This window comes from Notechis scutatus, chromosome 2 (assembly GCF_049901735.1).
Source record: "Notechis scutatus isolate UNSWTSFEM ecotype Mainland chromosome 2, rNotScu1.2, whole genome shotgun sequence".
NCBI classification, from domain to species: Eukaryota; Metazoa; Chordata; class Lepidosauria; order Squamata; family Elapidae; genus Notechis; species Notechis scutatus.
In genome coordinates, this window is record NC_142010.1 from 70369663 (window position 1) to 70383296 (window position 13634).

Sequence of the window (13634 nt, forward strand, 5' to 3'; positions counted from 1 at the left end):
CGAGATAAAATCAGAACAGAATATATTTTAGTTTTCTACCTCCCTTCTCCCACCTTTTAAAAATCGCATGCAAATTCTAATTAAAATTATCTGTGGAAGGTTACCCATAAACTGTATATTTTTCAAGATATTTTTTTAATGAACATGCTTTAACCATATGTGCGTGACAAACCTGACTGCTGAGGTTCACACCCTCTCCCGACTATCAAAATAGGAGCAAACATTTAGAGAATCCCAGGAACTTTGGATTGTTTTTACTGGAAAACCTCTCTTGGAAACCTTTTCTTCTGCTTATAGCCATCTCCCCACCAACCTCCTCCTGCCCCCCATTGTTCCTAATCAGTGTAAGGCCAGTTCTGGCAACTGGGAAAAGAGGGTCTAGGAAAGTGGCTAGGAGAGTCAGATGTAAGCTTGCTGAAGGAGATAGTGAGATGGTGGGGATGGTCCTTCCTCCCTATTTTGCGCGCGCACACACACAAGAACAATAGCAGAAGTTTTCCCTCAGGCTCTGTCACACCCAACAATCTTTGGAGGAGCCAAACTGTCTGAGTGTTATCAGGATGTATGGAAGGTTATCCACATTGGCCTCCTCTCCCTTTCCATACCATCCAGCAACAAGGCTTTCATTTTTAATGCTTTATTTTCCCCTGCAAGATGGAACGGATTGGTTCAGTCCTGGGAAGACAACATTTTAGGCCATGATGATGGTTGATCTTTCCAAGCTAGCTACTAGATATACCTTCTTGGGCTACCTTGGTATATTAGACATTATCTCATGGCCCTTGAGTGAACAGATGTGGATGCAATCAAGATGTGGATAGTGAACCAGGAAGGGCACACCACTTGATCAAGGAAAAATCTACTGAGAGGCTCCAAAAAGGGCTAATTAATGGGTGGCAGCCCCCTCCAAGCCAATTTTCCATGCTGAACTGGGGCTATTGAAGCCCCTGATTAAAACCTCCTCCTTCAAATGAAACTGCATCCAAACAAACTCACATTCCAAAGCAAGCACAGCCTCACCCCTCCACCAAGCCACAGTGGAGTATCTTCCTTTCAGATAAAACTCTCCATATCAATAGGCTCCCAGAATGGGGGATTAGTGTTGGCTCTGTCTCCAGGTAACTGTGGTCTTTGGGTTTTCTCTGTTCATATCCTGTTTTTCTCCTTGGGGAGCTGCAGGATCCTCTTCTCTCTACTAAGGCGTATCTCATCTTGTTTTTCCTCCTTTGTAAGAAGTTAAAATAAGCAGAGTGGGTCCCTGGTAAACATTACAATCAGAGAGCTCCAGCGAATGGGAATCCCTAGATCAGATCCGAAAGATGAAAAGCAAAGATGGGGCCCAATGAGGTATGTTGGTTAAGATATTGGACTAAGACCAGCCCATATCTTAAGCCGGAGGTTCTGCTCCATCTTCGCCAACAGGAGCTCACTGGGTGATTTTGGACCAGCCACTCTCAGCCCAACCAGCTCAGGAAGTGCTGGCTGTGGAGAATAGGAGGAGGGAGTACAGTCTCAACTGAAGAAAAGGCGGGAAATAAAAATTAACAAATAAAATGTGTAGGCAACCATCCTGGAAAAAGAAGGCCACGCCAAACCATTTTTGTAGCCCTGCCAAGAAAACAACAACAAATCCCTTAAATTACCAGGAATCAAGCTTACCTCAAGGATGAGCTTTTTGGTTTTTTAAAACAGACTCATACTTTTAATTGAAAAGAGTATGGAAGAAGCATGGAGAAGGATTTTTTTTCTTTCTTTCTGCTTCTTCATACACTCCTAAATCCTCAGATAATATTTAGATGATGCTAAAGAGCACATGTATTAACAGAAGGTGCATCTGGAGTGTGTATTAGCACGGAACACGTAGATTTAATACATTCTCAGTTCACCAGCAGGTTGCTGCTGTCTTTTGACAGCATGTTTGGAGTGAAACAGATGCCCTGAAACACAAAAGGCCTGTGTTTCTCATCATATACAAGTAGTTCTCAACTCACAAAGTTCATTTAGTGACCGTTTGAAGTTACAAAAGCACTGAAAAAAATGACTTAAGACCATTTTTCACACTTATGGCCATTGCAGCATCTCCATGGTCACGTCATTTATATTCAGTTGCTTGACAGCTGACTCACATTTATGACGGTTGCAGTGTCCCGGGGGGTCATGTGATTCCCCCTTTGCGACCTCCTGACGAGCAAAATCAATGGGGAAACCAGATTCACTTAACAACCATGTGACTAATTTAACAGCTGCAGTGATTCAGTTAACACATGTGGCAAGAGAAGTTGTAAAACACATTCACTTAACACATTTCTCACTTAACAAAACTCACTTAACACATTTCTCACTTAACAACACAGGTTTTGGCCTCAACTGTGGTCGTATGTTGAGGACTACCTGTATACCTCCATTGGCAACTTTGCATGTGAGGCTCTTACTACAGTAGTAGCAACTTCCAGGTTGCCACTCTTCCCTTCTTTCACCAGTAAGTCAATAAGAACAGATTAAGGGCTACAGATTAAAGAATGCTAACAAGTTTGTAGATAAAGCATTATACTTTCAATGATAATTTTTAAGGATGGGGACAAGTTCTCCCCCTTTGCTTTTATTTCCCTAGTAGTGCATGTATTCCTGCTATTGGCTTTTTCTGTAGATTTTACTTTATTTTAACTGTCCAGGAATCACCAAGCAAAAGACTCCACAGCTTTCATACAAATTGCTCTTTTAAAATAGGGTTACAGGGCCCACGTTTGGATTCCATCTGATCATTTCATTCCCTGAATGCCACTTTGGGGAGGAGGAACGGCTTCTAGCAAATTTCAGTGCTCGCTCCTCCCCCCACCAAAAGAACAAAAATCTCCCATTTTCTGGGAGGGAGGAACCTTCTTGATATGAGTCTTCAACTACAGCAGCTGCCTAATTACACCATCGCCCTGGCCTAGGATCCATGTCCGTCAGGGACATGAATCCTAGGCCAGGGCGATGGTGTAATTAGGCAGAGAAATAACGGAGGCAGAGAAGCATTTAATGTGCTCATATTCGTCACTGGGACTTGTTCGCTTCAGGAAGTTCCATCGCATCAGGAGAGTAAAACTCTTCAATTTTGCTGTTGGGTTGGCTTCTGAAACCCAGGACAGCTCCAGTTCCTTTGGTACATTGTCCACTGTGGAGAGTTGCCACCTGCCTTCCATTGAGGACCTGTATACTGCATGAGTGTAAAAGTGGGGGGCTGTGAAAATACCTACAGAATCCTTCACATCCTGAATGTAAATTGTTTCAACTTCTACCCTCAAAACGACGCTATAGGGCAGGGGTGTCCAACCTTGGCAACTTTAAGACTTGTGGACTTCAACTCCCAGAGTTCCTCAGCCAGCAAAGCTGGCTGAGGAACTCTGGGAATTGAAGTCCACAAGTCTTAAAGTTACCAAGGTTGGACACCCCTGCTATAGGGCATTGCACACCAGAACAACCAGACACAAGGACAGTCTCCCCCCTCCCCCGCCCCGTATATGCCATCACTCTTCTAAACAACTAATTCCCAAAACACTGCCAAACTATATAGTAAGGCTGTATTACTATTATTATTCTCATCTTTCCTATTACCTATCTCCTTTTCTACTTATGACTATAACTTTGTTCCTTGTATCTTTACAATTTATATGGTTTTATTTAGTTTTCTAAATTTATGTTTTTTGCTTATTTAGTATCCTATGACTCTCACTAAGTGTTGTGTCTTATGATTTATGATGAATGCACTTTTATGATGACTATGATCATGATTTATCACTTATAACTTTTACGTACACTGAGAGCTTGTGCACCAAAGACAAATTCCTTGTGTGTCCAATCACACTTGGCCAATAAAGAATCCTGTTCTGTTCTGTTCTGTTCTGATCTGTTCTGTTCTGTTCTGCTCTATTGCCACCTGAATTTACAATGTAAATCACCTTGAGGTTAATGAAAGTGGTGTTCCTGGAAGCAAAAGCCAGTTGGAGTTATTGGAAGTACTACGTGGCCAGTCTGGGTCTGGCACTGGGAGATTGGTCCAGCTCAAGGACAGTTTTTATGATAGCATGCAAACATACTACAACTTTGGAGACTTCTTCTGCGACTGGCACGGCACTAAAGTCTAAAAGCACAGAGAAATGAAATACAGTCATCAAATCAAATCAAAATGGAGCAGAAAAAAGGCAGATATGATGGTTCTGAACATTAATTCAGAGGAGGGATTGAATGGACCAAAGTGAGATAACACAGAACGGGAAGGGTGGGCTCCAAAGAGAATTACAATGACAGCTTCTATAGGGAAGGAAGACTATGCTTCCTGCTACTTGGCTAGGTAATTAGGGTGGGAAATCCTAAGTGCATAAACTGTTTGACATTGGAGCGAGGCAAATGCATATTCACCTCAGCGAATGCATATTCCTGAGCAAACATTTATATGGAGTGCTATAATTACTTTGAAATTAAGCACCTCTTACTCACATGCAGATTTCAGGCGTGCTGCTTGCAAGAGCTCTGCTCCCTCCAGAATAGAAGCACTATTTAGGGAAATGTTCCAGGCGGGGGCCCCGGAGTTGGGAGCCTTATCTAGGCAAGCTCTCTGCTGGCAGGCAAGGCTGGGTGATCTTTAAAAGCAGGCTGACCTGCACACAGGAAGCCTTGTCAGATACAGTCAGTGCTTTGTTATTGTTATCAGACATTTAAAGGTACAGATGTTTAAAGTGACTATCTGAGCTTGATCATCTGCCAGTGCCTCTGGTGGGTCCTCTTAATACACATAATGGGAGGGCACAAATGTCAGCAAACACATTTTTGGAACCTGGCTTAATTTGGCTCCTGCAACGCGTTGTCCCCTTTTGTCCATATCCAGGACAAAACAAAATAAACTTTTCAATGTAAATAATGTTATAGGATATTGCTCAAATCACCGTTGCAATTTTTGCTCTGTACATTTGCCAGTGTTAGCAGTTTCAACCTAAGAATCTGTTTTGAAGTGCTGTGTGGCTTCTGAATTTCCAAGAAATTATGTGCATAGTTCTGAGAGCTTGCCAGTGAATAGTCCAAATCAGTGAATAGCCCAAATCACACAGCGAACCATAAACTAAGTCCTGTGCTTTAACCACTACACTATCCTGGTTTTTGTTCAGAGCTTCTATAGGGCGCCAGACTTCCTACCCCTACAGTGCTGTTTAGTTTAGAAAAATTGTGAGCAACCTGTGGGCACTACCTTCACATTTGTGGCCCAGCCAGCACCCTGAGATCATGCCAATCATTGAATGGCAAACAGCCCCATTTCAGCCATGTGATTTCGATAGGGTGAGTTTGGCTCATTTGTAGGAGTTGGGGTGGTGGTGGTAGTAATTTGCCTTTCAGAGACCCATTGAAAGACCAACTTTTAAATTCCCCCACATTCCCCTTCCAAATTAGTTGGAAAAATTCAGCCATGCTGTATAGCATTTTTGCAGCCAAACGTCTGGACACTTTTGCAGTCCCTAATTTTTCAGAAGTTTCCCAGTCCTTATGGAGTGAAATAATCCAAAAACGAGGAAAGTTTGAGGACTGACAAATTATTTATGAGGATGTGATGTAGTCAAGAAGTAAGTGAAGCCAGTATGCTTCCAAAAAGCCATAACATAAGTTCTGGTCTCGATGGGAAAATCTAAACGAAATAGCCTGAAGAATACAGTAGAATGAAAACTATTTCAGATAAAATATGTGCTATGTGATAGATAGGTACTGTAGAGCTGAGAGGTATCTTTGTCCACCAGAATAAAGTGCTAGGGTCCCCCTCCCCCCCATAGACACACACAACATTTCTTGAAAATGGAACAGATCAGCAAAATGGCTTGAATGTCAAGGTGAATTACTAGAAATATATCAAAGGCCTTGAAATCAGGACAGCTTAGGTAAAGGAACCAGCTGGCCCAACAAAAGTAAAGGATAGTCATTCTGAATTGGAGGAGCTTTTGCATGCTTAAGGGAATTCCACCTAGATATGTCCGGGCTACAGCCTGGCTTTGAAATCAAATTGTGGGGCCAAGCTACAATCTAAATTTAACTGTGTTCTAATTTTTACTTCGGAACTAATATAATTCATCCTGGTTCTGTCTAGGAAGAGCTGCCCCAAACAAGAGCAAAAGGAGTGATTTTGGCACTGTCCCCGCACTCCGCTGCCCATTTGCTCTGGCTCGAGGTCTCCTGCGCTTGGTCTGTCCTTAGCTGAGTGTCCCTGCCAGGGAGGCAGCTTGCTTGCAAATTGCTGCTGTAATTAGCTGAGGGTTATCTCTGCCAGCAAGACCATAAACTGGCTGTAGCTCTCATTAGAGCCCTTTAAAAGGCTGTCATAAAAAGACAAGCAAATGTGGAATCGTGAGGTTAAGCAGCTCTAATTCCCCCACACACTCAATACTTTACTGCTTCCCTGCACCTAGTGCTGGCACTCCCTGCTCGCATTAATTGGACAAAAGTATGGTAGACAACCCTTGAAGCCTTTTAGCCTTTAAAACATGGGCTTCAGTCCTTGGTGCCCATGGTTCAGTCTCCTCAGCAATGGCTTTGCATGTCGCAAAACAGTTTTTCTTCCTCTGTCGCCCAGCAGAGGCTTAAGACTACAACTCCTTCCATCCCCAATCACTTCAGAGAATGGTTATACACTTGAAAGTGTTTGGAGAGGACCAGGCTGGTTTCCTGAGTCTAAGTAAACTGAACTGAAGCATACATTTTCTCCCAGAAAGTCTCACTTTGGTCAAGTGATCCTACTGTAGATGTCTGAACAAATTAAGCTATTTACATATCAGCCTCATTAGGTAGACCAGGCCAGGAAATCATCTCTGCAGGAAGCCTAGAGCTACGTTTGTTGAGATTGGTTATAATAACAAAAAAATGCAAATCAGATGGAACTAGGGAGGCATCTTCCTAAGCAGCTTCCAAATGTTAACTGTTCCTGCATATCTCTGACAAGGTAATCTTCTTTACTTTCTTATATTACCTTTTTGTCAAGTCTGACTGGTAAGCTGTTCTTAGTGTTCTGCAAAAATAGTAGACCCATCCGCAGTTTAACAGGAGCAAAAGCACAAATAGGTAGAGGACAGGGGAAATCGACTTGCTGTGCAAAAGCACAGTTTCACTACTGAATCCCTTGAAATTCCGTAATATCTAAGGTCCAGGAATATGAAAGCAGAGCACATGGTTGAGCTTGTCTGGACTTGGAAACTAAGTTGGGTCAAGTCTTTGGATGTCAGAACAGCAGCACATTCCAGGCTCAAAAACAAATTTTTAAAAAATGGTGGAAGGGAGGAGCAGATTGCTTTTATATGTTATCAGGAACACTGTATGGACATTTTGAAGAACGTAAGGAACATGATATTCAGAGCATTTTAACCTCCAAACAAAAGAAGCTGGAACATGTTTTAGGTTCAGAGAAATTAGATAATATTTGGAGGCAGTTTGGCTAGACACTGCCCTGATTCACCAGAATAGAAAGAGAGAGAGAAGATTCTTAACTTGCAAGAGTCTATTATTATAGCTAAGCTCATTTGATTTATACAATGGGGCTGACACATTTCTCTAGTTATCAGTTAGATAAGCTTGATTCAAGGGCATCTTTATCTTTTTATTCTCAATCTTTTTCAAGGAAAACAGCAAAGTTCGTTTTGAATAAACAGGAAAGTCCATCCTGTTTATTCAAAACTTTCTACTGATTAGTCCTTAGGAGAGGTGAGGCTTTATTTTTTTTTTAAATCTGAACTTTGGATTAACTATCTTCCTCTCCATTCTTTGCAAATAAATTAATTATCTTGGGTTTCATTGACTTTTTGGGAAGATGTCAATGTGTTGAATTTTGTGCTATTGAGAAATGTAATATTTTTTGCTCTTTACTTGGCATTCAAAGAAGAGGATCTGTGAGGATAAGAGAATGCAGCATGATGATTAACTTAAATTGATAAATGTTTGGTGGAATGTGAGTGCTGAAATAAGGGAATTGTTTTCTCAATCTGGTTTGTCCAAATATAATTTCATGACTAGAGATAGCATTTCTTGTGTGCGGATGGGCTACTGTATTTTTCCATTGCCTGAAAAGAAAGTACACATTGCACATATATGAAAGATGAAAGAAGAGATAGGTCCATATGTGCTGATTCATAATTATTGTAATTTAAGTAAAAACATAATACAATTTACCATAGATTGCTGTATGATCATGAACCTGCTCTGTTTGGTACTAGGTAATGGCAACTTAGCTGATTAGTAAAGTTGTCTTAGATAATCAGAGTTGCAAGGGACCTTGTAGGTCATCTAGCCCAGTGATCCCCAACCTTTTTGATGCGCGGCCCGGTACCGGCATCAGCTGGGCGCCATGACGGTACGGCATCAGCTGGGCGCCGCCATCTTTTTGATGAAACGTGCTTCGGTGAGCTTTCTACCCGGAAAAGCTCACGGAAGCACTTTTTCATGAAAAAGATGGCGGCGCCAACAAGCCTTGACCCGGTAGGAGTTGTTCCGCCGGTGGTTGGGGACCCCTGATCTAGCCCAAGCGGGAGACCCTACACCATTTCTGACAAATGGCAGTCCAATCTCTTCTTGAAAGTCTCAACTGATGGTGCTCCCACAACTTCCGAGGGCAAGCTGTTCCATTGGTTGATTGTTCTCACTGTCAGAAAGTTTCTCCTTGTTTCCAGGTTACATCTCTCCTTGTTCAGTTTCTCCTTGTTTCCAGGTTACATCTCTCCTTGTTCAGTTTCCATCCATTATTCCTTGTCTGGCCTACAGGAGCTTTAGAAAATAGCTTGACCCCTTCCTCCCCGTGGCAGCCCCTCAAATATTGGAAGACCACTATCATGTCTCCCCTGGTCCTTCTCTTTACTAGACTAGCCAAGCCCAGTTCCTGTAACCGTTCGTTGTATGTTTTAGCCTCCAGTCCCCTAATCATCCTGGTTGCTCTTCTCTGTACTATTTCTAGAGCCTCAACATCTTTTTTTATAATGTGGTGACCAAAACTGGATGCAGTACTCTAGGTGTGGTCTTACTAAGGCTTTATAGAGTGGTATTAGTACTTCCCTTGATCTTGATTGTATCCCTCTGTTAATGCAATTTAGGATTGCATTACCTTTTTTGGCTGCTGCTGCACATTGCTGGCTCATATTTAGCTGGTTGTCCACTAAGACTCCAAGATCCCTCTCACAGTTACTGCTATTGAGCTTGGTTTCACCCAGTCTATATGTGTACTTTTGGTTTTTCTTGCCTAAGTGTAGGACTTTACTTTTCTCTACATTGAATTTCATTTTGTTAGATACGGCCCAGTGTTCTAGTCTGTCAAGATCCATCTGGATCTTGAGCCTATCTTCTTGGGTGCTAGCTATTCCTGCCAGCTTAGTATCATCTGCAAATTTGGTAAATTCCCCTTCTATTCCTTCATCTACGTCGTTAATGAAGATATTGAAGAGTACTGAGCATAAGACGGAACCTTGTGGCACCCCACTGCTTACTTCCCTCCATGTAGACTTAGACCCATTAAGGACTGCTCGTTGAGTATGGTTTGCCAGCCAGTTGCGAATCCATCTAGTGGTGGTGCTATCTATTCCACTTTTTTCTAGCTTACTAAGAAGTAGGTTGTGGTCTACTTTGTCGAATGCCTTGCTGAAATCTAAATATATTATGTCCACAGTATTTTGCTGGTCTACTAATTTAGTCACTTTGTTGAAGAATGAAATAAGATTGGTTTGGCATGATCTCTTTTTTACAAACCCGTGCTGACTGCTAGTTATTACTTTACTTGTTTCTAGATGTTGGCAGATCTGTTTTTTTATTATCTTTTCCAGTATCTTCCCGGGTATTGATGTTAGGCTGATTGGTCTATAGTTTCCTGGGTCTGTTTTTTTTTTTTTTGAAGATGGGAACCACATCAGCTCTTTTCCAGTCCCCTGGTAGTTCCCCGGTGCTCCAGGATTTTTGAAAGATATGTTGCAGTGGTTGTAAGATGACCTCTGCCAGCTCTTTTAAAACTCTGGGATGTAATCCATAAGGCCATGGTGATTTGTTTTCATCAAGATCAGACAGGTGTTCTCTTACTATTTTTTTGCTTATTTTAACTTTTATTTCTGGTCTGTCTTTTACAGTTATGTTTTTGGTGGGTTGAGCTATAGTTTCTTTTTGCATGAAGACGGATGCAAAGAATGAGTTAAGCAGTTCTGCTTTCTCTCTGTTGCCTGTTACTTCCTTGCCATCTTCTCTCTTTAGTGGACCAATTGTTTCCTTGATTTTTTTCTTGTTATTTATATGTTGGAGGAAACTTTTTTTTATTATCTTTGACTTTTGTTGCAAGTCTTTGTTCGTTCTGAGTCTTTGCTACCCTGACTTTGTCTTTGCAGATTCTGGCTATCTGCTGATATTCTGCCTTAGTTGTATGTCCTTCTTTCCATTTTTTGTACTTGTCCTTTTTTTCTTTCAATTTGCCAGAGAGATCTTTGTGTAGCCATGCTGATTTCTTCTTGGATTTCTTGTTTTTCTTTCTCAGTGGTATTGTGCTGGTCTGGGCTTCTATGATCATACTTTTTAGAGTTTCCCAAGATTCTTGAGTTGTTTTCCCCTTTAGGATTTTCATCCATGGAATTTTTCCCAAGTTCTCTCTGAGTTTATTGAAATCAGCTCTTTTAAAATCCAAGACTCTGGTGTCATTATGTTCAGTTGCTTGTGTTTGTGTTATGTTGAATTTTAGTATGACATGGTCACTCTCACCCAAAGTTCCTGCAGTTTCAACTCCCTCTATCACTTCTTGTCTGTTTGTAAGAATTAAGTCCAGTATGGCTGTCCCTCTAGTTTCACTCTCTACCTTTTGGACAACAAAGTTGTCAGCTAGGTTGGTTAGGAACTTATTTGATTTCTCACTTGGTGCAGAATTAGTTTTCCAATTGATATCAGGATAATTGAAGTCTCCCATTACTATTGTCTTACTGGAAGACAACTCTCTGTGCAGTGTTGGAATTGGTCTTCTTGAGCAGGGAATAGTTGGCTTCAAGCTGATAACCATTGCCTGGGGAAAGGACCATAGCTCGCTGAAAGATTATAAGCTTTGTAAGAGCTGAAACCCGTATATTTTAGATTGGAGTTCAGTGATGGTAATATTGAAATCAGTGGTTTGATTGGAAATCAGTCACATTTTTATGTTCCACTTTGAATTTGGCATGACATGAAATCAGCAGCTGCTACATTAAGAATATACGATGTTAAATGCAGACATAAATATTGGAATGCAACACAGAGTTTGTTTCCCCCTAGCTTTTATTCAGCTGTTCCAAACTGGAGATATTTATTCCTGACATCTGTCAGTGAATAAATATAAATTATGCGTTTTTTAAAAAAATGTTGCTGCATTATGTATGATCTTCATCCAATATCTTCAAGCTTTTCCCAGTTTAACCAATGATATGGGGTATGAATTAATAATGATATCCTTTCTGATCCCGAAGGACCAAGGCTTGAGTAGGCTCTTGGCTCAGTATCAAGATCTCTATTCCCAGCAGCATCTAAACTGCAAGGAAATATCCTGGAATCGTTATTCCTGGGCTCTCTGGGGAGCTGCTTTGTCTCTGTCCTGAATCTTTGGAGGGGGCTTAAGAAGAATCAGAAGCCTAGCTAGCTAACTTATTTAATACCCACTCCATCCAACCGAAGTGTTTGAATGCAATTTTAATAAAACTGCTCAAATCAGTTAGGATATTAAAAACAGAGCAGATGCTTTACTATTCTTAAAACTTTCAAGAAAGTCTGTCTAGTAGTTTTGAATCAATTCAAAATAAATTTATTAGAGCCATACGGATGGTTCCAAAAAGTATCAGAAATACTCTCATATGTGTAAAGACAGCTGTAGTCTTATTGGATGCTACAGCATGGTTTCTAATAAACTCTTGGCTAAAGTTGATCCCTACATATTTGGCCCCTTTAGTGCTTATTCGTTCATGTCATTACAGCTTGAATGGTGAGATGGGCGGCCTATAAATTTAATAATATGTAATGATTTAGTGAACGTAATAAATAAAATAAAAATGGCTTAAGAAACCTCAAGATAAAACACACTTATTGGACTTCTCTATGGAAAATGTATGCTCATTAGGTTCTGACAATGCAAGAATTGCCCTCAAACAATGAATTTGGTCTAGATCTCCAAACAAATTTAAGCAAGTTGTCACATCGCATTATTTACCAGATTCTACCAAAAGGGTTTGCTCCGGCCTCTTTTTTTTTAATCATCCATGTAATTCTAACATTTCATAAAGCCTTCACTTTTAGCGAGACCGGATTCATTGTCCTTAGCAGTCCTTTTGGGATGCTTTTAAGAATACTCCCATGTCTCTTCAATTATGTCTATGTGGTAACAGCTCAATAGGAATTCTGCTATTCTATGTATACGTTACACTGCTCTGTGTATAAGGACTCTAGACAGACTTTCATTTATCCAGTCTTAAAATTTTCAAGCAGGAAGAGTGATTTCTACTTTGCAGTATTTCTTATGGACAAGGACTCAAAATATCCTCTCAAATCCTCCAGTTTTGTGCTACCATCTATGTTGCAATTGTGTTTGAATATCCATTTTATTCAACAATTTTATTATATTTGTTCTATTATACATGCTCTTATTTTTAGACCCTATATTCATTGATTTCTGTTTTATATATGTACGTACACATACATATCTGCCATAGTTCTACTATTAGATATTTTACTGTCTGGGCTTAATGCTATAATACACTGTTTTGATTCATTCACTTGATTTATTTGATCTGAAACTTTGGAAGGGCTTAAGGACAAAACTTAGTTCATACTTTGGCTAAGTTTGTACAGTTCTATTGTTTAATATTCACCCAACTGAAGTGTTTGTGTTTAGTTTTAATAAAGCTGCTCAGATCATTTGGGATATAAAAACAAATCAGACGTTGAAAAGTAAGTAATACATAATAACATAGAACATAAATATAGTTTTCTTATTTCAAGGCAGTCATTAGCATTCAGAATTCTGGAAGTACTTTTCTTTATTTTTCCTGAAAAAATGCCAACCAGAGTTACTCTTTGGAGATTAATCACCTAAGATCAAACTACATTTTATACATAGATCTTTACTTATATATTTATATTTTTTATATTTATTATATATATTATTATATTTATATATTTTTATATTTATATTCACAGATCTTTCTCCCCACTCCTTGTCTTCCTCCTCCTCCAAGAAATATCTCCCAAGTGAAAAATTTGGAGAAAAAAAGTCTGAGCTTAACTGTTGGTTGTTATTGCTTTCCCTTAAATATTTCCTGCCTTCTCCACTTCTTTGAGTTTCCAAGTCCACAATTGCTCTAAGTTTTATCTCTGGAATTCTGCAGGCAAAACAAATGGAATGCAGGTTGAGTTGCCAGTAGAGAAAGAATGAAATTCACTCATAATTTAGATCACAGTTTTGCTTTAAGCCACAATATGATTGATTTGGTTTTCACTTCTCTTATTGATTGAACCTTATCTTGTAATTGATTATTTAACATAAATTATGGTTTATTCAACAAACCATGGCTGAGCAAACCATAGCTAAGTTCACAGGATGTGAATTTAATCTTGCGCTCTCCCCCAGTAAGATTATGTGTAGTAGTAGT